We start from the raw sequence: 10,233 nt of genomic DNA on the forward strand, positions 1-10,233 counted from the left end.
GTGATCTAACTACCTCCCAAAGACCCCACCTTCAAGAACCAAGATGGCGGCATAGGTTAATGCCGGAGTTTGCTGCCTCGAACAACCACTTCAAAAATACACCTAAAAGACGGAACGGACATCATCCAGAACCACAGGAAGGCTGGCTGAGTGGAAGTTCTACAACTAGAAGGAAAGAGGAAACCATACACGACTCAGAGGAGGTGCAGTGCTGAAGTGAAATACTAAGGTGTGGAGTGCATGTGGAGCGGGCCGGCGGCGGAGGGCGCAGTTGTTGTTTTCAATTGGGAGGGAGTTTCAGACTCTGAGCTCCAGACCCAGGCGAGTCTCTAGGGACCCAGACTCAAACGGGAGAAGCGGGAAGGCAGCTTTCTCTCGGAGGTTTGCAGCGGTTGCAGAGCCGCTGGGGACAGAACTGAGAGCAGCCATAACTGCTCGCTCCGCCCGCCCTGTAGATCCCCGGGGACCCGCCCCACCCAAGCCCTGCACAGAGGCATTTGCCGGATAGCCTTAGGCAAACGCTAGATTAGCACCTCCCTAGAGATCCAGCACAGAAGCTCTCCCACTGCAGACACAGCTGACTCTCATAGCCAGTTAGCCCGGAGGTCAATTCACCCCCAGTATTGCCGACAACAATCAAGGCTTAACTACAACAAGACTGCGCACAATGACCACAGGGGGGTGCGCCAAAAAAGCATAAAAAATGCGGAGACAAAGAAACATGACAGAAATGGAGGATATAGAGCTAAAAAATGCACTTTTAAGGGCTTTCAATAATTTTCTAGAAACTGCCGATAAACTTGATGAGATCTACAAGAAATCTAATGAGACCCTCGATGTTGTGATAAAGAACCAACTAGAAATTAAGCATACACTGACTGAAATAAAGAATATTATACAGACACCCAACAGCAGACCAGAGGAGCGCAAGAATCAAGTCAAAGATTTGAAATGCGAAGAAGCAAAAAACACCCAACCAGAAAAGCAAAATGAAAAAAGAACCCGAAAATACGAAGATAGTGTAAAGAGCCTCTGGGACAGCTTCAAGTGTATCAACATCAGAATTATAGGGGTGCCAGAAGATGAGAGACAGCAAGATATTGAAAACCTATTTGAAGAAATAATGACAGAAAACTTCCCCCACCTGGTGAAAGAAATGGACTTACAGGTCCAAGAAGCGCAGAGAACCCCAAACAAAAGGAATCCAAAGAGGACCACACCAAGACACATCATCATTAAAATGCCAAGAGCAAAAGACAAAGAGAGAATCTTAAAAGCAGCAAGAGAAAGAAACTCAATTACCTACAAGGGAATACCCATACGACTGTCAGCTGATTTCTCAACAGAAACTTGGCGGGCCAGAAGGGAATGGCAAGAAATATTCAAAGTGATGAATGCCAAGAACCTACAACCAAGATTACTCTACCCAGCAAAGCTATCATTCAGAATTGAAGGTCAGATAAAGAGCTTCACAGATAAGGAAAAGCTAAAGGAGTTCATCACTACCAAACCAGTATTATACGAAATGCTGAAAGGTATCCCTTAAGAAGAGGAAGAAGAAGAAAAAGGTAAAGATACAAATTATGAACAACAAATATGCATCTATCAACAAGTGAATCTAAGAATCAAGTGAATAAATAATATGATGTACAGAATGAACTGGTGATTATAATAGAATCAGGGACATAGAAAGGGAATGGACTGACAATTCTTGGGGGGAAAGGGGTGTGGGGGATGCGGGAAGAGACTGGACAAAAATCGTGCACCTATGGATGAGGACAGTGGGTGGGGAGTGAGGGCGGAGGATGGGGCGGGAACTGAGAGGAGGGGAGTTATGGGGGGAAAAAAGAGGAACAAATGTAATAATCTGAACAATAAAGATTTAATTTAAAAAAAAAAGACCCCACCTTCAAATATCACCTTGGGATTAAGGTGTCAGCTTGAGGATTTGGGGTAAACACAGACATTAAAAAAAAAAGAAAGAAAGAAATTGAAGCAGTCATCAAAAAGCTTCCAGTAAACAAAAGCCCAGGACCAGACGGCTTCTCAGGGGAGTATTACCAAACTTTCAAGGAAGAACTAAAACCTATCCTCCTCAGACTATTCCAAAAAATTCAAGAGGAAGGAACACTTCCAAGCTCATTCTATGAAGCCAGCATCACCCTAATACCAAAACCAGGTAAAGACAACTCAATGAAAGAGAATTACAGGCCAATATCCCTCATGAACATAGATGCCAAAATCCTCAACAAAATCTTAGCAAATCGGATCCAGCACTACATCAGAAGGATCATACACCATGACCAAGTAGGATTTATCCCAGGGATGCAAGGATGGTACAATATCTGTAAATCAATAAACGTGATACATCACATAAACAAATTGAAAGAAAAAAACCACATGGTTATATCAATTGATGCAGAAAAAACATTCGACAAAATCCAACACCCATTTTTGATAAAAACTCTCAGCAAAGTGGGAATTGAAGGATCATACCTCAACATAATAAAAGCCATATATGACAAACCCACAGCCAACATCATACTCAATGGACAAAAACTAACACCATTTCCCCTAAGAACAGGAACAAGGCAGGGATGCCCACTCTCACCACTCCTGTTCAACATAGTCCTGGAAGTATTAGCCATTGCAATTAGAGAAGAAGAAGAAATAAAAGGCATCCAAATTGGAAAAGAAGAAGTAAAACTGTCCTTATTTGCAGATGACATGATATTATACATAAAAAACCCTAAAGAGTCCATCAAAAAATTATTAGACTTAATAAATGAATTTGGCAATGTAGCAGGATAAAAAATTAATGCCAAGAAATTTATGGCATTTCTTTACACCAATAGTGAACTTACAGAAAGAGAAACTAAAAAAAACAATCCCATTTACCAAGCCACCAAAAAATTAAGATACCTAGGAATAAACTTAACTAAGGAGGTAAAAGACCTATATGTGAAAAACTACAGGACACTGAAAAAAGAGATAGAGAAAGACATAAACAGATGGAAGAACATACCGTGTTTATGGATTGGTAGAATCAACATCATTAAAATGTCAATACTACCCAAAGCAATCTATAGATTCAATGCAATCCCCATTAAAATACCAATGGCATATTTCAGAGATATAGAATGAACATTCTAAAAATTCATCTGGAATAAAAAAAGACCTCGAATAGCTGCAGCAATCTTGAGAAAGAAGATCAAAGTAGGTGGGATCTCAATACCAGATATCAAGCTGTATTACAAAGCCACTGTTCTTAAAACATCTTGGTACTGGCACAAGGACAGACATATAGATCAGTGGAATAGAATAGAGAACCCAGAAATCGACCCAAACCACTATGCTCAATTAATATTTGACAAATAAAGCCTGAACATACCATGGAGTCAAGACAGTCTCTTCAACAAATTGTGTTGGGAAAATGGGACAAATAGATGCAAAAAAAAAATGAAAATAGACCAGCAACTTACACCATACACAAAAATGGAATAAAAATGGGTAAAGGACTTAAATATAAGATGGGAAACCATGAAAATGCTAGAGGATTCCGCAGGCAGCAAAATCTCAGACATATGCCAAAGCAATTCCTTCACCGAGGCCGCTCCTAGGGCATTGGAAACTCAAGAGAAAATAAACAAATAAAAAGCTTTTGCATAGCAAAAGAAACCATCAACAAAACAACAAGAAAGCCCACTGCATGGGAGAACATTTTTGCAAATGTTATCACCAATAAGGGTTTAATCTCCAACATTTACAGGGAACTCATGAAACTCAGCACAAGAAAGATAAACAACCCAATCAAAACATGGGCAATGGACTTAAATAGATACTTTTCGAAAGAAGACATAAGGAAGGCCAAGAGACATATGAAAACATGCTCAAAGTCACTAATTATCTGAGAGATGCAAATCAATATGACAATGTGGTACCATCTCAATGTGTCAGAATGTCAAAAAATCAACAAATGACCAGTGCTGGTGAGGATGCGGAGAAAAAGGCACCCTCGAGCACTGCTGGTGGGAATGCAGACTGGTGCAGTCACTGTGGATAACAGTATGGAGTTTCCACAAAAAGCTAAAAATGGAACTGCCATTTGACCCAGTGATACCACTTCTAGGAATATATCCCAAGAAACTAGAAACACCAATCAAAAAGGATATATGCACCCCTATGTTCATAGCGGCACAATTCACCATAGCTAAGATTTGGAAACAGCCTAATGTTGATGAGTGGATTATAACCTGTAGTATATCTACACAATGGAATACTCCGCTGCATTAAAAAAGAAGGAATTCTTATCATTTGGGTCATGTTTTTTTGTTTTGTTTTGTTTTGTTTTTTATCCATTTAGCCACTCGATGTCTTTTCATTGGAGCATTTATTCCATTTATGTTTAAAGTTATTATTGATAGGTACTTTTTTGTGTAAATTTTTATTTTTTGTGCCTGTTCCTTCTTCCCTTTTTATTTCTTCTTTTTACACCTATCCTTTTAGCCTTTCTTGCATTACTGGCTTGGTAGTGATAAACTCCCTTAGCCTTTTATTGTCTGTGAAGCTCCTTATTTCCCCTTCAATTTTGAATGATAGCCTTGCTGGATAGAGTATTCTTGGATTCAGTCCCTTGCTTTTCATCACTTTGTAAATTTCCTTCCATTCTTTTCTGGCCTGATGTGTTTCTGTTGAGAAATCATTTGATAATCTAATGGGAGATCCCTTGTACATAACTTTCTGTCTCTCTCTTGCAGCCTTTAAGATTCTCGCTTTGTCCTGAACATTTGCCATCATAATTGTGATGTGTCTTGGTGTGGGTCTTTTCAGGTTCACCTTGTTTGGGACTCTCTGTGCTTGTGTGACTTTTTTCTTCCCCACCTCAGGGAAGTTTTCTGACATTATTTCTTCAAATAAGTTTTCTAACCCTTGTTCCTCTTCCTGTTGTTCTGACACCCCTTTTATTTGTATGTTGCTTCATTTCATGTTGTCCCACTGCTCCCTTAGGCTCTCCATTTTTCTTTTAATTTTTTTCTCCATTTGTCGTTCAGTTTGGGTGTGTTTTGCTTCCCTGTCTTCTAATTCGCTAATTTGGTCCTCCACTTCTCCTAGTCTACTGTTGAAACTTTCCATGGTGCTTTTATTGCAGCTATATCACTTTTCCTTTCTTCTTGATTCTTACGTAAGTTGTTGATTTTTTTATTCATCTGGTTTATGAACTGTAAGACCCTCATCTTGAATTCCTTTTCTGACATATTGCATGCCTCTGTTTCACTTAGCTGCTTTTCTGGCGATTCCTCCTTTTCTTGCCTTTGGGGGTTTCTTTGTCTACCCATTTTTTATCTCACCGAAGGATCTAGATTTAGAGTAGTGCAGGGGCTGCTCCTTAGGTGGCAGTGGCTCATAGTGTAGTGGCTACTCCTTGTTTAGTTGCAGAAGCAGCTACAAGGCAATTGGGGGCGGCTCCTCTAGTGGGCGGTACTCGTAGCAATGGTGGCTCCTCTGACTGGTGGGGGGAGGCTGCTCATGCAGCTGCTGCTTCTTGGACAGGGTGGGGTGCTCCTGAGGCTGCTGCTCCTTGGACAGGGGCAGGCTGCTTGCATGGCTGTTGCTCCTCAGACAGCGGTGGTTTGCTCATGGGTCCGCTGCTCCTCGGATAGGGGAGGGCTGCTCATGGGGCCGCTGCTCCTCGGACAGGGTGGGCAACACATGGCTGCTCATTTTTGGATGGGGAGGGCTGCATGTGGCTGCTGTTCCTAGAGTGGGTGCAGGCTGCTCACGACCTGCTGCTCCTTGGAAGGGGATAGACTGCTCACAGGGACTGCCACTCCTGGGTCATGGGCTTGCTGTCTGTGAGGCTGCTGTTCGGGACAGGGGCAGGTTTGCTCACAGGACTGCTACCCCTCGTATGGTGGTGGGCTGCTCGCTCTGCTGCTCCTCATATGTGGGTGGGTTTCTTGCTCAGCTGCTGCTCCTGGGACGGGGGCAAACTGCGTGTATGGCTGTTACTCGTTCAATGGGTGTGGGCTGCGTGTGGCCTCTGCTCCTTGGACAGGGGTGGGCTGTTCAGGGCTGCCACTCCCTCAGACGTGGGCAGGCTGCTCCTCCTTGGATAGGGACAGGCTGCTCGTGAGGCTGCTGCTCCTCAGATGGTAGTGAGCTGCATGGGAGGCTGCTGCTCTTCGAATGGGGACGGGCTGCTCACATAGCTGCTGTTCCTCAGATGGAGGTGGGCTGCTCACACAGCTGCTGCTCTTCGGATGGGTGCGAGCTGCATGTGGCTACTGTTCCTTGCATGGGGGCAGGCTGTGCGGGATTGTCCCTCCTTTGTCATGGGCAAGCTGCTCATGCGGCTGCTGCTACTCAGATGGGGCGGGCTGCTTACACGGCTGCTGCTCCCTGTAAGGGGGTGGGCAGCTCATGTGGCTACTGCTTCTTGAACAGGGATGGGCTGCGCACACGGCTGCTGCTCCTTAGATAGGTATGTGGCCACTCGAACAGCTGCTGCTCCTTGGATGGGGTTAGGCTGCTCCTCCTCAGTCAAGTGCGGGCTGCTCACGTGTCTGCTGCTCATGTGGTCACAGTGCCCTGGGCTAAAGCGTTGGGCCGGTCAGAGGGGAGCACACTTCGAAACTCTCTGGAGACTGCGCCCGGGGTGGCTGGAGTCTCAGTGAACATGGGACCACAGTTGAGATAGCAGGTCCCTGGCAGGGGTGGCTGTAGATGCCCTGGCGTTTTCTGAGGGCACCCGGGGTGGAGGTGAGGCTAGGCTCCCCGTCACAGCAGCTCTCCCCTTCAAAAAGGCAAGACCTCTGAGAAAGAGCCAGCTGCTCCCGGACTGTTTGCAATGGTAGCAGAGGCTGCCTAGTTAGGCAAGCCTGGTTAACCTACCCCCGAAGGTCAGATGTCTCTCGATTTCTATCTTCTTGAATTTTAAGAGACTTTGCCTGTGTCCTAATATGTGGTCTATCTTTGAAAATGTCCCATGTGCACTTGAGAAGAATGTATATTTTGTATCTTAGGGGTGAAATTTTCTGAGATGTCTATTAAGTCCATCTGATCTAGTGAGTCATTTAGGATTGCTGTTTCTTTGCTGATTCTTTGTTTAGAGGTTTTATCCAGTGATGTCAGTTGTGTATTAATGTCCCCTTCTATGATTGTATTTCTGTCATATCTCCATTGATATCTTGCAGAAGTTTTTTTATGTATTTGGGTGCTCCTGTATTGGGTGCATATATGTTTACCAGAGTTATATCTTCTTCTTGAATTGCTCCCTTTAGTATTATGAAGTGCCCCTCATCTCCTGTTATGGCCTTTACTTTGAGGGCTATTTTGTCAGATATAAGTATTGCAACCCCAGCTTTTTTTTCATTTTCATTTGCCTGAAACATTTTTTTAGATCCCTTCACTATCAGTTTGTGTGAATCCTTTGTTCTGAGGTGGGTCTCGTGAAGACAGCAAATTTATAGGTCATATTGTCTTATCCATTGAGCTTCCCTATGTCTTTTGATTGGAGTATTTAATCCATTTACATTTAATGTTATTATTGACTAGAGGCCCCGTGCACAAAAATTTGTGCACTCGGGGGTCCCTCAGCCCAGCCTGTGCCCTCTCGCAGTCTGGGACCCCTCCGGGGATGTCCACCTGCTGGCTTAGGCCTGCTCCCAGGGGGATTGTGCCTAAGCTGGCAGTGATACATCCCTTGGGGGATGTCCACTTGCCAGCGGGCCGAAGCTGCAGTTGAACATCCACAGAGCTGCTGAGGAGGCAGGAGAGGCTCCCACCATCGCCAATGTGATGCCTTCAGCCTGGCTTGTGGCTGAGCAGAGCTCCCCCTGTGGGAGTGCACTGACTACCAGGAGGCAGCTCCTGCATTGAGCATCTGCCCCCTGGTGGTCAGTGTGTGTCATAGTGACCAGTCATTCCCAGTCGTTCTGCTGTTAGGGTCAATTTGCACATTACCGCCCTAACAGGTTTGGCTCAGTGGATAGAGCATCGGCCTGCGGACTGAAGGGTCCCAGGTTCGATTCTAGTCAAGGGCATGTACTCTGGTTGCGTACACATCCCCAGTAGGGGGTGTGCAGGAGGCAGCTGATTGAAGTTTCACTCTCATCGATGTTTCTAACTCTCTATCCCTCTCCCTTCCTCTCTGTAAAAAATCAGTAAAATATATTTGGGGAAAAAAATTGCATGTGCACATTACCCTTTTATTATATAGGATAGAAGCCTGGTGCACGGGTGGGAGCCAGCTGGTTTGCCCTGAAGGGTGTCCCAGATCAGGGTGGGCAGGGGACCCCCAGCTCCCTACGATCGCCCACGCCGCCCCTGCTCACGATCGCTGGCTCTGCCCATGCTCATGCCTAACACCGCTGGCCAAGGCATTAGGCCTGGGCAGGGGACCCACAGCTCTCCAAGGGACCTCCTGCTCCACCCCTTCCCAGGCCTAATGCCTGTGGCCAAGGCATTAGGACTGGACAGGGGACCCCAAGCTCCCACCATCAGCGACTGTGCCCCTGCTCCCCATGATCGCTGGCACTGTTCCTGCCCAGGCCTAATGCCTCTGGCCAAGGCATTAGGCCCGGGCAGGGGACCGCCGCAGCTGCAGCCTCCCAAGATCATGGGCTCCACCCCTGCCCGGGCCTTACGCCTCTGGCCGAGGCGTTGGGCCCGGGCAGCGGGGACCCCCAGCTGCAGCTGCCCCTACCCCGGCCTAACACCTCCTCTGGCCGAGGCGTTATGCCTGGGCAGGGGACCCCTCCCCAGTTGCAGCCGCCTGCGATTGTGGGCTCCACCCCTGCCTGGGCCTTACTCCTCTGGCTGAGGGTGAGGCCCGGGCAGAGGGGACCCCCAGCTGCAGCCGCCCCTGCCCAGCCTAACGCCTCTGGCCGAGGCATTAGACCCAGGCAGGGGACCCCCCCACCTGCAGCCGCCCCGATGGTGAGCTCCGCCCCTTCCCGGGCCTAACGCCTTTGGCCGAGGCCTTAGGCCCCGGCAGCAGGAAGCCCAAGCTGCAGCCGCCCCCCTATAGTGGGCTCCGCCCCTGCCCAGGCCTTACGCCTCTGGCCGGGCAGGGGACCCTCGCTGCAGCTGCCCTTGCCCCGGCCTAACACCTCCTCTGGCCGAGGCATTAGGCCCGGGCAGGGGACCCTCGCTGCAGCTGCCCCCCGATGGTGGGCAGGGGACCCCCCCAGCTGCAGCTGCCCACAATCGTGGGCTCTACCCCTGCCTGGGCCTCACGCCTATGGCTGAGGCATGAGGCCTGGGCAGTGGGGACCCCCAGCTGCAGCCGTCCCTGCCCAGCCTAACGCCTCTGGCCGAGGCATTAGGCCCAGGCAGGGAACCCCCCCCAGCTGCACCCCCCCCCCGATTGTGAGCTTCCCCCCCTTCCCGGGCCTAACGCCTCTGGCCAAGGCATTAGGCTGGGTAGGGGACCCTCCAGCTGCAGCCCCCCCCCATCGTGGGCTCCCCCCCTGACCGGGCCTTATGCCTCTGGCCGAGGCATTAGGCCCGGCCAGCGGGGACCCCAGCTGCAGCCGCCCCTCCCAGGCCTTTTGCCTCTGGCGGAGGCTTAGGCCCGGGCAGAGGATCCCCCAAGCTGCAGTGCCCCTCGATGTGCTCCGCCCCTGCCCATGCCTAATGCCTCTGGCTGAGGCGTTAGGGCAGCGGGGACCCCCAGCTGCAGCCGCCCCCCCCACCCAGCTGCAACCGCTCCCTGATCGTGGGCTCCATGGGCTCCGGGCAGCGGCTGCAGCCACCTCACGATCCCGGGCTCCACCCCTGCCCAGCTCCCATTGCTGGCTCCACCCCTACTTCCTGCTATCACTGGCCAGTGCGGCAAAGGCCAGGATTCTCCGATCATGGCTGGGGGGTAGGGCCCTGCCCCCTGGCTCTTAGCTCCCCCCTGGGAGTGCCAGGGGGCTTCTTCTGTGCTTTCCATTTTGCCTCCCTGCATTGTGCCTACGTATGCAAATTAACCGCCATCTTTGTTGACAGTTAACCGCCATCTTGGCTGGTGATTAATTTGCATATCTCGCTAATTAGCCAATGGGAAGGGTAGCGGTCGTACGCTAATTACCATGTTTCTCTTTTATTAGTGTAGATAAGTACTTGTTTGTTGCCATTTTTATTCTTTATGCTTGTGTTCCTTCCTGCCTTTCTATTTCTTCTTTTTACAGAAGTTTCTTTAGCATTTCTTTGATTGTTGACTCAGTGGTAATAAACTCTCTTAGCCCT

The sequence above is a fragment of the Myotis yumanensis genome, unplaced genomic scaffold (genome assembly GCF_028538775.1).
Source record: "Myotis yumanensis isolate MYYU_CA2020_CCGP unplaced genomic scaffold, mMyoYum1.0.hap1 SCAF_3, whole genome shotgun sequence".
In the NCBI taxonomy this organism is placed as follows: Eukaryota; Metazoa; Chordata; class Mammalia; order Chiroptera; family Vespertilionidae; genus Myotis; species Myotis yumanensis.